The sequence below is a fragment of the Budorcas taxicolor genome, chromosome 9 (genome assembly GCF_023091745.1).
Source record: "Budorcas taxicolor isolate Tak-1 chromosome 9, Takin1.1, whole genome shotgun sequence".
In the NCBI taxonomy this organism is placed as follows: domain Eukaryota; kingdom Metazoa; phylum Chordata; class Mammalia; order Artiodactyla; family Bovidae; genus Budorcas; species Budorcas taxicolor.
The window spans coordinates 88,047,620-88,062,648 of record NC_068918.1 but is presented as its reverse complement, the minus strand read 5'-3'; the positions used below and the strand labels follow the sequence as shown (position 1 = coordinate 88,062,648).

The 15,029-nt window shown below is 47.3% G+C and overlaps 1 protein-coding gene and 1 non-coding gene across 2 annotated transcripts in view; one reads left to right on the top strand and one right to left on the bottom strand.

Moving 5' to 3' along the window:
- The window catches only part of AGPAT4 (1-acylglycerol-3-phosphate O-acyltransferase 4), a 134,326-nt gene that overhangs the window by 70,532 nt on the left and 48,765 nt on the right, over window positions 1-15,029 (top strand). The window lies entirely within an intron of this gene.
- On the bottom strand, window positions 10,316-10,387 carry TRNAG-GCC (transfer RNA glycine (anticodon GCC)). The gene has a single exon. It is a non-coding gene; the product is annotated as a tRNA-Gly (tRNA).

Sequence of the window (15,029 nt, the reverse complement as noted above, 5' to 3'; positions counted from 1 at the left end):
TTCCGTTCAGTGCAGTCGCTCAGTGAAGTCCAGCTCTTTGAGACCCCCATGAACCACAGCACATCAGGCCTCCCTGTACATCTCCAACTCCCGGAGTTCACCCAAACTCATGTCATTGAGTCGGTGATGCCATCCAGCCATCTCATCCTCTGTCGTTCCCTTCTCCTCCTGCCTTCAATCCTTCCCAGCATCAGGGTCTTTTCTAATGAGTCAGCTCTTCGCATCAGGTGGCCAAAGTATTGGAGTTTCAGCTTCAACATCAGTCCTTCCAATGAACACCCAGGACTGATCTCCTTTAGGATGGACTGGTTGGATCTCCTTGCAGTCCAAGGGACTCTCAAGAGTCTTCTCCAACATCATAGTTCAAAAGCATCAATTCTTCTGTGCTCAGCTTTCTTTATAGTCCAACTCTCACATCCATACATGACCACTGGAAAAACCATAGCCTTGACTAGATGGACCTTTGTTGACAAAGTAATGTCTCTGCTTTTCAATATGCTGTCTAGGTTGGGCATAACTTTCCTTCCAAGGAGCAAGCGTCTTTTAATTTCATGGCTGCAGTCACCATCTGCAGTGATTTTGGAGCCCCCAAAAATAAAGTCAACCACTGTTTCTACTGTTTCCCCATCTATTTCCCATGAAGTGATGGGACCGGATGCCATGATCTTAGTTTTCTGAATGCTGAGCTTTAACCCAACTTTTTCACAGGACTCAGCTAATAATGAGTATTACAATTGTTGCTTAGGTCTGTAGAAATGAGGAGCCTGTAGATCTTCCCTTTGGGAGATTTAAATCAGTACTTAAAATATTATATAAAGAGGATGGTTATAATCTTACTAAGGAAGCACTTGTTGGCATCAAGCTGTGTCTGGATTCTTTTACAAAACTGCTGCCTGGGTTTTGGCTGCGCTGGGTCTTCACTGAGGCACGAGGGCTTCTCTGGTTGTGGCCCGAGGGCCTCTCTGCCCCGTGGCACATGGAATCTGAGTTTCCTGACCGGGGACCAGACCGGCGTCCCCTGCATTGGAAGGCAGGTTCTAAAAGACTGGGCCCTCAGGGAAGTCAGGTCCTGTTGCCTTTTCCTCAGCTCCGTCTAAGGAAAGCTAGCAGAATGGGCTTGGGAGGTGGCAAGGACATCCTTTTCTGACCCGAAGCACAGCACAGGACACTGTGAAACGTTGTCCTTCTCGCAGGCACTACCCCAGGAGGGATGCTGATGGCAGAGTGCAGGCCCCAGGCACATCACTGCTGGCCCTGAGGACTAAACACGCCCTTGGCAGCTTGTGCGAGGCCAGAAATGATGTCGATGGACTTCTTCCAGCGCACAGATAGGGCAGTGCCGAGTAGACCAAGGAGTGACTTTCCCCGGAATTCAGCTCAGCTCAGGCAGACCGGAGGCTGGGATTGGTTTCTGCCGCCGCAGGCTCGCTCAGATGCCCCAGCGCCCTCGTGCCCTGTCTAGTTCAAAGTCTTGTCCTTGGTCTCACCTGGCCAGTGCCCTCAGAGGCCCCTGTTCTGGCCCCAGCGCCTCACTGTGTGTGACGCTGGGTGCAGGCTGTCAAGATGAGTAACAGCAGACAGCAGAAACCTCCTCCTCTTCCTGCCTTTGTCACGATCATAAACATAGTTTATAGTTAAATTTGCAAAAACCCTTTCTAGCGGCTGGTCAGCACTTTCCTCACAAGGGAGTGCTCGCAAAAGCCTTTTATGCAGCCCTGTGGCACACCCTGTATCACAGGCTGTTGGAGAAATTGATGTGAGCGCACGGATCTGTTCCAGCAGGAGAGGAAGGATCTGTGTATCACCTTCGAGCCAGGCTCCGGGATTTCCCGCTGCATCTATCTGTCCCCTGGAGGAGGAGACCCATTTCCCAGGTCAGGTTTCCACTTCTGATGAGGAGTCTTTCTCATGCTGTCACCAGATTTCAGGCTGATTTACAGGTGACCCAGCCTTTCCTCTTTGGTTTGCATTTCTGCTTCCTTGGCAGAGCCAGTCTTCCTTGCTGGATGTGATGTGTTTTTCCAGGAACTGACCCCCAAGGTCATGGTGACAGTTGCAGGGATTTCTTCCAACGTGAACTCACCCTCTTTGCTTCCGTTCACAGTGGTGGTTCTGATTACATGGCTCCATCTTACTGTTCACGGTTCTTTCCTATTGGGCAGCTAGCATTTCATCCAGGCTTCTGTGTGAATGTTACCAATTGTGAATTGATGGAATTCAGATTAAGTATTTTTTGCCTAATGTAAATACTTGGGAAAGATTCTTTATTTAAATCCATCGGTGCTCAATAGTCTTTAGAACATGTCTAATTTTCTATTTCTTCTAAATTTTTTCTGTACTTATGAATCTTGAAAATCTGAATGATGAATGATGGTTACTTTTTCAATCAAGTTGACCATTGCAAGCCCATTTTTTGTTGTTGTTCCTGTTGTTTTGAGGTGAATGCAGATTTGATCTCCAGAGATAGGAGTTGTTTATTCCTTGTTGGATTCTGTCTTAAATTTTGAGTGTTGTGGGGGCTAAAAGCCTGCAGATCTGCAGATGTTAATATCATCTGGAGTGTGTATGTATGTGTTGCGTTGAGCTGTTAAGAACAAAGGACTTTAAATGAAATAATGCCATTTCTAACAACATGGACAAACCTAGAGATTATCACATTAAGTAAAGTAAGTCAGAAAGAGAAAGACAAATGCCTTATGATATCACTTGTATGTGGAATCTGAAAAGTACTATAAATGAACGTATTTACAAAACAGAAACAGATGCATTGACATAGAAAACAGGTTTCTGTTTATCAGAGGGGAAGGAAGGGGGAGGGATAAATCAGGCGTTTGGAATTAGCAGATACACACTATTGTATATAAATAAACACCAAGATTCTACTGTACAGCATAGGCAACTATATTCAGTATCTTATAATAATAGTGGAAAAGAATATGAAAAAGAATATATATGAATAATAATAATAATAACTGAATCACTTTTGCTGTACACCAGAAGCTAACACAGCACTGTAAATCAACTCTACTTCAAGTAAAAAATTAAGAAAAAAAGAACAAAGGACTTTAAGGTAGGCATAAAAAGGGAACATGGCCAACACTGCAGAGATGACAGACATACAAACATCTGTTGGGGGCTAATTCCCTGTGGAAACATCTTGTGAGACCTATCTGAATATCACATAGCTTCCCTTTTTAGTACCACAGTGTTTTTCTTGGTGGTTAATTTCATATTTTAAAAAGACCGAAATGTAAGGTTGGTTTTCAGAAAAACCTTTTTTAAGCTAATTGACAGTGTCTTTCTTACTAGAATTGGAACCCAACCCAGCCTTGCTTTGAGCAAGGCTAGCAGGGTTGCGACTGGGGGAGGGTAAGAAGGCCTCAGCAACGGTCTGTCTGTCAGTTCTCCTTGTTCTGCCTCTTCTAAGAACACAAAAGATACGGATCCTCAAGGCTCTGCTTGGAGGACTCTGAATCCCTGTGTCTTAGTCGTGAGCTCCCACTCAAGCTGCAGGCTGTGTTTGCCCACTCCCGGAGGAGTGTGGCTCACGAGTTCACCACTGCGCCCTGAAGCCCTTCCCACACTTTCCCCGCTCTGCCGGTGGGTCACCACTTCGTTCCCTGTGATTTTTTCCATCTCTTGCCCCATCAACCCTTACTCCCATCTGCATTCCCTTTACACTAAACCACTTTTTTTTTTTTTTAAGCAGGGAAATGTCACTTTGTACTGCACTAACTCATTCATTATTTCGATTGTTCATCATCATTTCTCTCCATCCCTCCCTGCCCTGACGCCACCAGAATTTGAGCATATTTCAGGGATTTCTGTCCCTAGTTGGACACGACTGAGAGACTGAACTGAACTGAACTGAGCGTGCAACTGTGCAAGCATCTCATGACTCAGCTTTATAGTATCTCATAGCATAACCTGGTGCCCTGAATGACAGCTGGTACCCCAAAAAGGCCTGAACACCAATCACATGACCTGGGAGGTTTGTTTCCCTCAGACTTGCTTCATTGTTAGGGGAGGGGAGAGGTCCTGGTGCTCACCAGAGGCCAGGAGGGTACAAACCAGTGCACTAGGTCAGAGGTGCTCTTACCTCTGCAGTGACTGATTCCATTGCTACTTTCAAGGCAGCAAGAGAGGTTTTTAGCAAAGTTACTTCCAGAGGGTTTGTAGAATTGCTGATTGCGTGCCCACTCTTTTTCACAGGAGAAAATATAATACTCTTAAATCCACATCTGTATTGGAAATAGTGCCTGGATAATAGTGTTATACTTTCTAAGAACCATGGGATTCCTTGGACTAGCCCATCAAGTAACTAGAAGGACTATCTTGCTCTATCCTTTCAGCCTCTTTGCTTTGTTATTCAGATTGGCTAATTTTTTCTGTTCCATCTTCAGGTTCACTGATTCTTTCCTCTTTTGAGTCCATCAATTGTGTTTCTTCCCTTAGTTTTTGCTTTTTCAGTTCCAGAATTGCCATTTGATTCTACTTTGTATCTTCTGTTTATTTGCCACGACTTTCTGCTCTTCATTTACTTCAAGTGTGTTCTTAATTGCTGTTGAAGCATTTTTATGATGGCCTCTTTAAAATTCCTGTTAGATAATTCCAACTTCTGTGTTGTCTCAGTGTCCAGTTCAGTTCAGTTCAGTCACTCAGTCACTTCTGACTCTTTGTGACCCCATGGACTGCAGCACGCCAGGCCTCCCTGTCCATCACCAACTTCTGGAGCTTGCTCAATCTCATGCCCATTGAGTTGGTGATGCCATCCAACTATCTCATCCTCTGTCATCCCCTTCTCCTCCTGCCTTCAATCTTTCCCAGCATCAGGGTCTTTTCCAATGAGTCAGTTCTTAGCATCAGGTGGCCAAAGTATTGGCATTTCAGTTTCAGCATCAGTCCTTGCAATGAATATTTGGAACTGATTTCTGTTAGGATTGACTGGTTTGATCTCCTTGCAGTCCAAGGGACTCTCAAGAGTCTTCTCCAACACCACAGTTCAGAACACACCAGTCTCAAGGTTGGTCTGTGTCAACTGTCTTTTCTCATTAAGGTTGAGACGTCCCTGGCTCTTGCTTGAACAGTGTTTCCATTGTATCCTGGATATTTGGGGCATTATGGTTTGGGATTCTGGATATCATTTCAGTCTATTTCAGCAGGCTTTCTCTGACACTGAATTAGTGGGGCGAAGGGGTTATTGCCTTGCTTACTGCCTGGCAGGGGTGGAAGGACATGTTCCCTACTGTGCCTCCATGGACACTCTGGATGGGTGAAGGGTGCCTCCTTATTGCTGGGCAAAGTGGGCATCTGGACTCCCTGCAGGCCTCCACTGATACCACCCTGAAGGGGTGCCTTGTTATGTCCGAGGCAGGGGAACTGGTTCCCATTGGAGGGTGGTGAAAGTTCCAGTTCCCCAGCCAGTAATCTCTGACACCACCCAGCAGGTAGAGGAATTGAGGGAGATGCCTCATTAAAGCCTGAAAATGGTCCCCCACTTGGGCCTTTCTTTGCTAATGGGGATCAGAGCGGTGGTGGTGTTCAGTCACTCAGTCATGTCCAACTCTGTGCGACCTCATGGACTGCAGCATGCCAGGCTTCCCTGTCCATCACCATCTCCTGGAGTTTGCTCAGGAGTTGTGATGTGAGTCAGTGATGCCATCCAACCGTCTCATCCTGTATAAGTAGCTGAATTCATTTTCAGCTGAAATGCGCTTCAGAGCCTCTGCCCTCTCTCTCCAGAGAGTGTTGCTCTTTCAGATTTTTAACCTTAAAGTGTCCCTCTGGGTCACCCTTCATATTGCCTGAGTTATTGCCCAGAGTCGATGCAGAAAAAGCCTGCTCAAGCCTCAGCATCGGAGATGGAGGTGAGAGGAGACTTGGGCTTGGTGCTGGCTGTTTGGCTCGGCCTCTGCTCCCCGGCTGAGCCTGGAGAGCAGCTTGTCTGGGACCCTGCGGCCAGCGGGGTGGACATGCCCACTGTGTGTGGTGGGGCGGCCTGGAAGGGAGGCAGGATGGACAAGGGGTGGAAGGGATGTGTTTGGGGTCAGTCATGGCAGTGAGTCATTTGTCTATTTCGCCCTGGGCAAGCTGGCATTTCTTTGCAACGTCGAGTGCCCGTAGATGGACCATCAGGTCCCCTGCCCAGTCTCCAGCGGTGAGGCTGAGGCCTGAGCCATCTCTGGCTTCTCCCCAGGGCTCTTTAATCAACAGTATTATGAAGGCATTCACAGCAGGTTTATTTTTAAGCTTGGTTATCTTTCAGATTTGGGGGTGGTTGTGAACTAACTGTAGCTGAAATTATTCTTTTAGCTGACTCTCGTAGTTACAAGGTAATACAGTGGGGGGAAAGCAATGAAAAATCATTCAAAGCTTTGCTTCACTGCAAATACACATTTAATCCTGGGGGGAAAAAAATTGCTGTCTCTTTCATCAACCGCATCATAGCATAAATCTACTATGCTTGACATAGTAGAGTTTGAGTTTGAGAAAACACTCTTTTTTTTTAAACAGCTGCTGATGACAAACAACTGTAGATCAGTTTTGATTGACATTTTGTTTGCTTTTTTAGATTTAATTAGCATTTGTAAAATTTGGGAGAGTTAAACTTAATCATGAGAAAATGAGCTCATGAAGCCTGAGTGCAGTTTCTAGATAGCTGTCTGCGGCTTCCGGGTAAATATCGGAGGAAAGGGAGACTTGCTGGGGGATTAACTGGAGTATTTACCTTCAAGGCTGGAGCTGGTTATAAAATTGGTTGCATGAATACTAAATTGGAGGTATTCATTATTAAATCCAACAAAATAATTTAAAAAAAGGCACTGGAGCAACTGAAGAACATTTTGAAAATGCAGTGGTGGAAACTTCCATGCAGAGTAACTAGATGCCATTTTCTTACATTTAAGACTTGTTTAAAATAAACTCCCCATTTCCGGAAAGATAATGCAAAATGTTAACCAACACACTGTTAATCCCGTTTGTGCCATAATCCCCTTTGTATGTTTATTAATATGAAGATCAAATGCATTCAACTCCTGGATGCAACTAAGACAAACATTTTTAAACACAACTTCCAGCCTGTATATCTAAATATCTAAAATTAAGAAGGTAGAATCAACTCAAGAGTTGGAAATTGCTTTCCAAACGTTTAACAACCTAGAATCAAAGCTAACATAAATATCTTTTTGGCTTTGCGGTCTCAACCACGGTTGTAATCATGGTTTGTTTATTTATGTTAATGGTGTACATCTTTGCAGGGCAGCAGAGAGTCCCTGATTAAATGCTTTCAGGGTGAATTTGGAAGGTCACAAGAAGGGCGGGATGAAAGTACAACAGACAGCTCTCCAGTGGGCAGGGAGATGGGTATCCTACCTGGACAGACGAAGTTCTCTTCCATCCATGAAAGTGAAAGTGTTAATAGATCAGTCATGTCCGACTCTTTGCAACTCCATCAACTGTAGCCCACCAGGCTCCTCGTCCATGGAATTCTCCAGGCAAGAATACTGGAGTGGGTAGCCATTCCTTTCTCCAGGGGATCTTCTGGAGCCAGCGATGAGACTCAGGTCTCCTGCACTGTAGGCAGATTCTTTGCCGTCTGAGCCACCACCATGGTTCTTATGAATTCCAGCCAAAAACAACTATCCTAGCAAAGCTGTATGAACTCTTACTTATTATTCACCTAGCAAACATTGGCTTAACACATATTACATGCCAGGCACTATTCTGAGTGCTGGCGTTATAAGAAGGACGAAGACACAGGCCCGAGAAGAGCTTGCAGGCCAAGATCTTCGGGGAGAGAGAGATCAGACAGTCGTGATGCAGTGTGTGTTCAGTTATCACGAGCTGTGTGACGAGTCAACCCCCCCAAATCCAGTGGCTTCAGGCAACCGTCTCATGCCAGTGGACTCCATGGGTCAGGAATCTGAACAGGGGCCCATGGGAACAGTTAGACTCTGCTCCAGGAGGTCCGGTTCTCAGTGGGAAGATTCCAGAGCTGGGGGCCATTCCTCACAGGTCTGGGCTGTTGGCCAGGATGTCAGCTGAGGTTGTTAATTGAACACTCTCTCCATGTGGCCTGGGCGTCCTCACGGTGCGGCAGGCTCGAGGTAGCAGGATCTCCTAGCTGTCAGTGCCCGGCTTCCAAAGCGAGGGTCCTAGCACAGGGCAACGTGCTCTGCTTTTTATGACCTGGCCTCGAGAGCCGAACCTTGCTGCCACCACGTCCTATTGGTTATAAGCGTGTTCGTGGCCCTCCCAGAATTGAGGGGCAACCACTTCCTTCCAGAGGAGCGGAAGCACAGCCGTCTTTAGAAGGCGCATCTGTTGCAGGATGGGACGTTTAAGTGCCTGACCATCCTCTCTGCAGAGAGCGGGACCCGATTCCTCTCACTCTAGGAGTGGGCGGGACTTAGTGGCTCTGCTAAAAGACTGAGCTTGGAGAGCAGTCTGCGACTTCTGAGGCGAGACCGTGAAAGGTGCAGCCTGACTCCCTCCCTGCCTCCCACTCCCTTGCTGGGGCAGCCCACCACTGCAGGGGAGGACCTTCAAGGTGCCCCAAGAGAGACCCTGAGAAGAGGAACGGAGGAACCCACCTCAGCACCAGCCCTGTGTGCAGCCACCTTGGAGCCAGAGCCTCCACCCCAGTCAACTCTAAAAATATCTCTTTCTTTCTTTTTTTGGAGAAGGAAATGGCAATCCACTCCAGTATTCTTGCCTGGAGAATCCCATGGACGGAGGAGCTTGGTGGGCTAGAGTCCACGGGTCGCAAAGAGTCGGACACGACTGATCGACTTCACTTTCACTTTCTTTTTTAATTGAATTGTGATTTGCAGTGCTGTGTTACTTTCAAATGTACAGCCAAGCGATTCACTCATATATATATATGTATATATAAAATCTGGGAAAGATTGAAGGTGACGGGAGAAGGGGGTGCAGAGGATGACATGGTTGGATGGCATCACTGACTGAATGGACATGAATCTGAGCAAACTCCGGGAGGTAGTGATGGACAGAGCCAGACACAACTTAGTTACTGAACAACAACAAACCGTTTTTATATTCTTTTGCATTATAGGTTATTACAAGACCCTGAGTGTAGTTCCTTGTAGGCCCTTGTTGTTTTCTCATTTTATATTTAGTAGTGCATATATGTTAATCCCAACCTCCCATTTTATCTCTCCATCCATCCCTCCATCTCTTTCGGTAACATAAGCTTGTTTTCTACGTGTGGGGTCTGGTTCTGTCTTGTAAACAAGTTCACCTGTATCATTTTTTCTTAGATTCCGCATATCAGTAGTATCCTGTGATGTCTGTCTTTATCTGTCTGACTTACTTCTCTTAGGATGATAATGTCTAGGTCTATCTATGTGGCGTTTCATTCGTTCATTCTAAATGGCATTTCATTCTTTTGTTATGGCTGAGTAATATTCCATTTTCTCTGTGTGTGTTGTGTGTATACATATGTATCATTTCTTCTGAAACCAGTTATCTGTTGATGGGCATACCGCCCAAGAGTCTCCAGGCTGGAACTGTTTAGTCATATCACTCCTGAATTCTTGACTCCAGAAATTGTCAGAGATAATAAGTGTATATTGTTGTTTTCAAGGCATTACGTTTTGGGACACTTGTTAGAAAGTTCTAGATAACCATGCATCCAGAACAAATATTTAGCAGTGCGTATTGGGCATGTACAGGAAAGCCACCTTGTCCAGGCTTCCCAGGCCAGGAAAGCTTCCTGGAGGAGGAGACACATGAGATGCGCCTTCAAAGGCTCAGATGAATGGCAGGCTGAGGCATGTGCCCTTACACCACTTAAGAACACTGGAAGCAGGGCGTGAGTTATGGGTGAATGGTGACCAAAGTCTGACTGATTCTCTTTAAAATGGGGACTTCCCCTTGGACTGGCCAGGGACTTACCAGAGCTAATTTACTTACAGAGCTGAGAGCAGGACCAGTTAGTTGGGGTGCGTTAATTCACCTACCCCTGCACCCCAAGGCAGCCTCAGCATCACCTGGAGCAGTTAAACCAGCAGGTTCACACCACTCAGACCTCACGGTAACAGCATGGCTGGGTGCGGCCAGTGCCTGTGGGAGTGTGGGAAGCTCTGCCCCAGATGCCAGAGGCTGGGCACCTGCTGGGGATTCCTCACACCTCATCGATGGGTAGGGCCTGTGATGGGGAATTCAGATAAGTAAGTAAGTAGGCAAGTGTTAGTCGCTCAGTTGTGCCCGACTCTTTGCGACCCCATGGACTGCAGCCCCCAGGCCCCTCTGAGATTTTCCAGGCAAGGGTCCCCATTTTCTTCTCCAGGGGATCTTCCCAACCCAGGGATCGAACCCGGGTCTCCTGCACGGCAGGCAGATTCTCTACCAACTGAGCTACAAGGGAAGCCTGGACCTGAGATGACAGCCTTGAAAACAGAGTGACTGATGCAAGACAGGAGGCCATCTTCCCTAGTCATTACAAATGACTTTCTTACCCCTGTCTTCTATTTTTAACCCAAAGTACTCTTTGAATAAGAAATAAGATGTTAAAAACAAACAAAACAGTAAATTAGTTCCTGTACTTTCCTTTTCTTTTAGCTTTGACATCTCCCTCGGGACCGTGGCGCATGGTCATCTTGTCCCGAGGAAATTTGTCCTTTTTCCTGAATGACTGCTTAACCTTCGCCTTATCTGATTAGGTACAGAATTAAGTCTCCCTTGAAAAGCCTCCAGTCTCTACTTCCCTGCCAGCTCATTTTCCCTGGGAAGGACCTGGAAGATCAATGTGGCCGAGGAAGTGGAGCTGATCAATGGGACAAGACTTCCTTTGTAACACTGCTAGGTGGATGATGACTTCCTTGCCCTGTGGTTATGTTGCAGCCGGCTAGAGGGCAGGATGCCTCCGCAGGCGGCTGCAGTTCACCTCGCAGTCTCCAGAGGGGGTGGCAGGCCGGCTCAGCCTTGCCCGGATCAGACCCCAGGCTGGGGTTCTTGCAGCTAGAGTGGTGACCCGAACAGCGACGGGGACCCACTATCCTGAAACCGGGTGGCAGAGGAGCTCTCTGTTGGTGAGTTTGGGTGGATCAGGAAGTGAGGCCGTATAGAACAGGCTGGTTCTAGAAGAGTCTTCCCAGGGGCTTCCTAGGTGGCGCTAGTGGTAGAGAATCTGCCTGCCAATGCAGGAGATGCAAGAGACGTGGGTTTGATCCCTGGGTTGGGAAGATCTCCAGGAGTAGGAAGTGGCAACCTGCTCCAGTATTCTTGATGGAGAATTCCATGGACAGAGGAGCCTGGTGGGCTACAGTCCAGGGGGCTGAAGAGTTGGACATGACTGAGCGACGGAGCAATGAGTTAATGAGAGTAGAATGGTCTTAGGGACTAGAGCTGAGTGACGCCTACACACCGAGCGGCCCAAGACAGGCTTTCATTTGAATGCCGAGCGGCAACTTGCTTGTCCCTGATTCCTTACGGAGGGTGAAGAAGAGGCTCCCAGCGTACCTGGTCAGAGTAAAGGATGTGATTATAAATAAGGGCAAGTGGCCCAGGTGGTTCCCTCCGAAGCATTCCTGAGCTTTCAGAAAATGAGCTTACTCTGCACCGTGATTTATGCCCAAGGACACTTACTTTTTTGCTCCTTGTCCAGCCCAGCTGAGGGGAGGGTCTGGGCAGAGGCGGCCAGAGAGGACAGCTCTTCCCACAGGTCATAAGCGTGTTACTTCTGTCGTTCGGGGACGAGATGGCATGTTATTTAAGAAAAAGCGCTCTGAATTTAACATAAAGCCCACGCCATTACTCACTGGCCTGTAAATCCTTTACTATCATGCTTGGCTCATAGGCTTTAATTTAAAACATTAATAACACTTATTGAATGCCTTGTAGGTGAACAGTAAATATTCCGGTGTTAACGGTCATTAGCATTCTGCTTCGGTGATTTTTTTCATAGATGTGATGCACAGTTTTGCGTTTGGCTCGCTGGAGTCGTTAGACTAGGACTGAATTGAAGATTTTCCTTCTTTCCTTGTGTCTCCCTTCAGTAGTTGCAGCCATGGTCTTAGTTGCCCCACAGCCTGTGGGGTCTTTGTTCCCCAACCGGGGATCAATCCCACATCTGATGCATCAGAAGGCAAATTCTTAACCACTGGACTGCCCGGGAAGTCCTAAGAGGCGTAAACTCTTTAGGCAAGAATTCACTGTGCAGTGGGCACAGCGCCAGGTGACATCACTAGTGATATGATGAATGTGGGCACCATTCTCTTGTCCTTGGCTGGTCGCCATCATCAACGGGCTGGTGGGCCAGGTGTATTAATCAGGTTCCCAAGAGGAACAGGATGGATATATATTCATACACACACCACATCTACAAAGTACCTTCACGGCCAGCAACCCTTAGGTTAGTGTTTGATGAAATAATTGCTATCTCCTGTCCCACTTACACCTAAAACTCCATTACCCCAGCCATGGCTGGAACTGACTCCTGCTTGGAACCCTTAACCTTGGCCTCCTTGACCTAGAGCTTTAAACAGTGAATGAGCTTTAGAAGTGGTGAGTATGACAAGAAGCTGAGTGTGATAAGAAGGTCCATGGAGGAAATGGTACCCAAATGCCCGCCCAAGATGTCTGCAGTCCTGAGGCCAAGTTTTTATAGGTTTCTGCAAGTCTGATGCAGTATTGAAGCATATTATTTATGCAGAAGAGGCGAAGAGGTCAGTGAATGACCTTTGTAATTGCTCTATAATTACTAAGCTAGAATCCTTTAAAACCCACATTGGTAGGCATGTCGTATGATGTTCTATACCAGGCCGGGGGAAGATGGTTAGAATACAGACAGTCTGTTCTCATTGCTTCTTGCCTCACAGATTGCGGAAACAAGCCCTACAACTTCAGAGAATAAATCCGTAATGGCAATAATTCTGGTATAGATTGGTGGGAGGATTTTCTAGGGTTTAAAATATAGAATCTTGGATAATATAAACGAGGTATTTTCCCCTCAGGGGCTTCCCTGGTGGCTCAGATGGTGAGAAGACACCTGCAGTGCAGAAGACACGGGTTCGATCCCTGGGTGATGAAGATCCCCTGGAGAAGGGAATGGCAACCTACTCCGGTGTTCTTGTCTGGTGAATTCCGTGGACAGAGGAGCCTGGCAGGCTACAGTCCATGGAGCTGCAGAGTCGGACACAACTGAGCAACTGACACACACACACAGTTTCCCCTTAACGGGCTACGTAACCTTGTATTCAACTGAAAACACGTACAAGTTCGAGGTCAGTTTCTCTGTTGGTATTGACATTTACACAGTGAGCTCAAGTAAGGGGAAAAGAGCAGTAATGCATAAAGTGTTCCTGGCGCTGTCACATGCTGGCTCAGAGCGACCATGGCAAATGCGGAAGACGGGCACAGTGAGGCTGAGTACGTGGTCCGAAGACTCACAGCTAGCGAGAAAGGAGCCAGGATTCAACCCAGACTCAGCAAGTCTGTTCCCAAATCCAGCCCTAAAGCTGCAGGCAAACCCGGCTTATCTTTCTCAGTGCTGGAGGCTATCAAGCAGGTTTCTCAGCCTCAGCACTAGTGACACTGCGGGCTGGAAAGCTCTGTTGTGGGGCTCTTCCGTGCTGTGTAGGATATTTAGTCCTGGCCCCTACTCTCTGATGCCAGGAGCAGCCCTCCCCCAAGCTGCTGCTGCTAAGTCGCTCCAGTCGTGTCCGACTCTGTGCGACCCCATAGACGGCAGCCCGCCAGGCTCCCCCGTCCCTGGGGTTCTCCAGGCAAGAACACTGGAGTGGGTTGCCATTTCCTTCTCCAATGCATGAAAGTGAAACGTGAAAGTGAAGTCGCTCAGCCGTGTCTGACACTTAGGACCCCATGGACTGCAGCCTACCATGGGATTTTCCATCCATGGGATTTTCCAGGCAAGAGTACTGGAGTGGGGTGCCATTGCCTTCTCCCCTCCCCCAAGAGGTATCCATAAAAATGTCTCCAGACCTGCAATAAAGGTCCCAGGGATGAGGGAGGGGACACAGAACCACTCAGCTGAGAACCAGGGTCCTGGAGGGAAAAATGATTTAAAGATTACAATTAGATATAAAAATAAGCAGTGTAAGTTAGAGGCTTTCATTATATTTTGGAAAGAATATATAAATCCTTTTACTTATCCACTTTAGAAACTAAGCACAAAACCTGAGAATGCCCTGACTCTCCGGTGGTTAGGACTCCACGCTTCCACTGCTGAGGGCATGGGTTCGATCCCTGGTCAGGGAACAAAGATCCTGCGTGCCAATAATAATAATAAAATGTAAAATAAATAAATGAATTAAAAGGAAAAAAGAAAGATGCACAAAACTCTTCCAAAGCACGTCAGCAAGTACAATAGAAGTGTATGCAGATTCCCTGGTGGCTCAGATGGTAAAGCGTCCGCCCGCAATGCAGGAGACCCGGGTTCCATCCCTGGGTCAGGAAGATCCCCTGGAGAAGGAAATGGCACCCCACTCCAGTACTCTTGCCTGGAAAATCCCATGGATGGAGGAACCTGATGCGCCACACTCCACAGGGTCGCAAAGAGTCCCACACAACTGAGTGACTTCTTTCACTTTCTGAGGGAAAGATGTTCAAGTGTAAAAGAGGAGTGAAGGAAGAATGGAATCTGGGACGTGGAGGAAGAGGGTGGGTAAACGCAGAAGTGACAGTTACATACGCGACAAAGAGAGCAGCTATTACTATTAAGCTAGAATGGACAAGTCGCTAGGTCTGAGCAGTTCGGGTAAACTGCGTGGTTTTTCGTTTCTGTGGACCATGAGGCCAAGACCATATTTCAGTCCATCAGCGGTGACTATTGATTAAGACATTACCTCTAGGGCTGAAGTAATTTTGTTCCCAGAACTCAAATGCCCGCAGGCACTTGACCCTCCTGGCCAGTGGTCTCTGCTGCTACCTCGCTGGGAGGAGGGGGCTGGGTCTGCAGACTTCCTGTGGAGACTCTCCACTCTCCCTGCTCAGCCTTCCACGAGCTTCCATGCGATGACGGTTCTGCTCAGCCCCCGGAGGCAGGAGGG